Source organism: Pseudophryne corroboree, chromosome 11, assembly GCF_028390025.1.
Source record: "Pseudophryne corroboree isolate aPseCor3 chromosome 11, aPseCor3.hap2, whole genome shotgun sequence".
NCBI lineage: Eukaryota > Metazoa > Chordata > Amphibia > Anura > Myobatrachidae > Pseudophryne > Pseudophryne corroboree.
The window spans coordinates 264,148,405-264,151,009 of NC_086454.1; the positions used below are offsets into that span (position 1 = coordinate 264,148,405).

At 40.5% G+C, this 2,605-nt stretch overlaps 2 pseudogenes; one reads left to right on the plus strand and one right to left on the minus strand.

Moving 5' to 3' along the window:
• On the minus strand, positions 1–119 carry LOC134971453 (5S ribosomal RNA; annotated as a pseudogene).
• Positions 120–1,737: 1,618 nt separating this feature from the next.
• LOC134971446 (5S ribosomal RNA) lies at positions 1,738–1,856 on the plus strand (annotated as a pseudogene).
• Positions 1,857–2,605: the final 749 nt, after the last annotated feature.

A 2,605-nucleotide genomic window follows, 5' to 3' on the forward strand; every position in this document is an offset into this window, starting at 1 on the left:
GCTCTACAACACCAGGTATTCGCAGGCAGTCTCCTCTCCTGATACTGACCCGGCCCAACGCTGTAATGCTTCCAAGATCGGACGAGATCGGGCGCTGGCAGCATGGTATGGTAGTAGAGATTTATGTGTACACCAATGAGAGTGCACCTATATAAGAAATTGAGGAGTATGAGTTTATTATTTAATAATTTTCTTCCTCCTTCCCTAATTGGTTCCACCTTTTTTTGCCCATACTCATATGTAGCCATCCCTCAACCAAGATGACGCCATTAGCCTCTTATGATACCTATTTATTCATTCCGCCCATATACTATGCTAATAGGTTTATCTTGCCTCCAGCGGTTTCTCTTATAGTCTCAATGCAGTGCTTATTTGTTGCACCCACACCCCCAGTACTTAATCTAACGCCGTCCCATCCCCCCACTATCCAGGCCTATAGGTCCGTGATTGTTGTCTGGAACTCGCCCTTATCAGCAAATTATTTTCCCATTACCAATATGGCGGCCACAATCTCGCGAGATTTTGCTCTCCTATCTCGCCTCCGCAAACATAGCTCCTAGCAACCGCGGACGCAAGGACGATCTAGCGCCCTCCCTCACGTCTATGTTACTGGTTAATTCCATTTCTCAGCTGCTTTAAAAACCCTTCCCCCCACCTGACCATACGGAACCCGGAAGTGAACAAGCCCTATGGGCGAAACGCGTTTTCTGCGGGGGGTGGTCCGCTCACACAGTCCTCTAATGGCACCATCTCTGTACCTGAGGAAAATTTGACCTGCTCACCTGGCTCTCTGGAGAGATTGGAGATTCGTAAGCACCCTCTATCTTGTGGTCATGTTCCACAAATAGCAACACTTTAATTAAGGAAATTGTTTAACCCTATTTGTATCCATCATATATCATTGTGATTTGTGTGTATAGGGGCTTCTCAGTAATATGGGCCAAAATCTCAGTTTTTAAACAGAGCATTATTCCCTATACCATATATATTTCTCATAATTATCGGTAGATAACATGGCATCAAAATCATTATAGATAGATGATTCTATTCCTAACACAGGCAATCCTTTCTGCATCTTCCCCACATTAATATTGGGACAAACATTTTTTGTTTATACTCATTGTCTGATTGTTGTACACCCTTCAACCATGCAATCAATTTATAGGCACTATACTGTTGCGTATCTCAAATATTCTATATCTACTCATGGCGTTTAAGGCATGCTCTCCCTGATGCTGTGAGAACCTGTTCACAGTTTGAATTCTGTTATTTATAACTATATTTTGTTATCATACATGGTGATATGCCTCCTTCTGAATAATATTCTCCTCGGTGAGATATAACATATTTTTCAGTTACACTAGAATAAAGGGTGAGACGCCAGGGAGTCCTTCCCTATACCAATAGGACTTTCAGTCCCTTGTGATAATAATTTTTTCTGGCCGTCGAGCCGCCCTATTACCTTGTTGAAGCAATCAGCTCGTCACATCAGTCCCTTCTTTGAGGAAACTTCCTATCCTATATTTCTCTATTCACTCATTTTCGTGGACTCTCATCTACGATTCTTGGAGCATTGTACCACATTTGTGGGAATCTCTGAACCGTGTCTAACGTGGAAAGCAGATCCACATATTTTCACCCCTTTTTATTCAGTCATTTTTCTCTCCTGTATCTTTTCCTAAACTCATACTCCTCAATTTCTTATACAGGTGCACTCTCATTGGTGTACACATAAATCTCTACTACCATACCACGCTGCCAGCGCCCGATCTCGTCCGATCTTGAAAGCTAAAGAGCATTGGGCTGGGTCAGTATCAGGAGAGGAGACTGCCTGCGAATACCTGGTGTTGTAGAGCAGGAATTAATTTCCTTTTCATGTGATATGAGACACCAACAGCAGTATCACCACTAATTCTATCTGGTATTTCTCTATTACTGTGTCTATATCCTTGATTGCAGTTTGATACCTCTAATTCTGTCTATAAAAATGGTATTTGTACTTAATTCAAGTATTCAATCCATAGTGTGGTGACCAATGATTACCATTCTACCTAATTTAAGTTAAGTTATTTGACTTACCCATAAAATTCTGTTTTTGACCAACCCCCGTTCCCATCAATACAGAAACCCTGTACTGGTCAGGGGAAATGGGGGTATGACAATCCAGTGTCTACAACCTTTCCGAACACTCTTTGTAATAAAGAGACCAGAGCATTTTAACATTTCCCACTAATCTTTATTATTTTTTCACGGTTCTCGGGGATGGGTAATTTTGGTTTAATATTATCAATAAAAGTTATGTTTTAAGCATTTTTAAATTTACACATTGTATCAACTTCTTTGTAAGAGTGCGCCCACACAAGAGCCTTCTTTTTCCTCCCATTGTAAGTCTATATTTTTTATATTGTAGACATTTATCACAAAATGCAATATGTTTACAATATTTGCAGTTTTTCCTTCAGAGATTAACACAAAATGATGCTTGGTGCGCCATCTACTGGATTGACATGTATACTGCAACTTCATGAGTCAAGATAAGCTGCCTGATTAGTGATTAATATATAGTCAGATTTTCCTGTGAAATAGTGCCAAGCGGCTGTTTTTT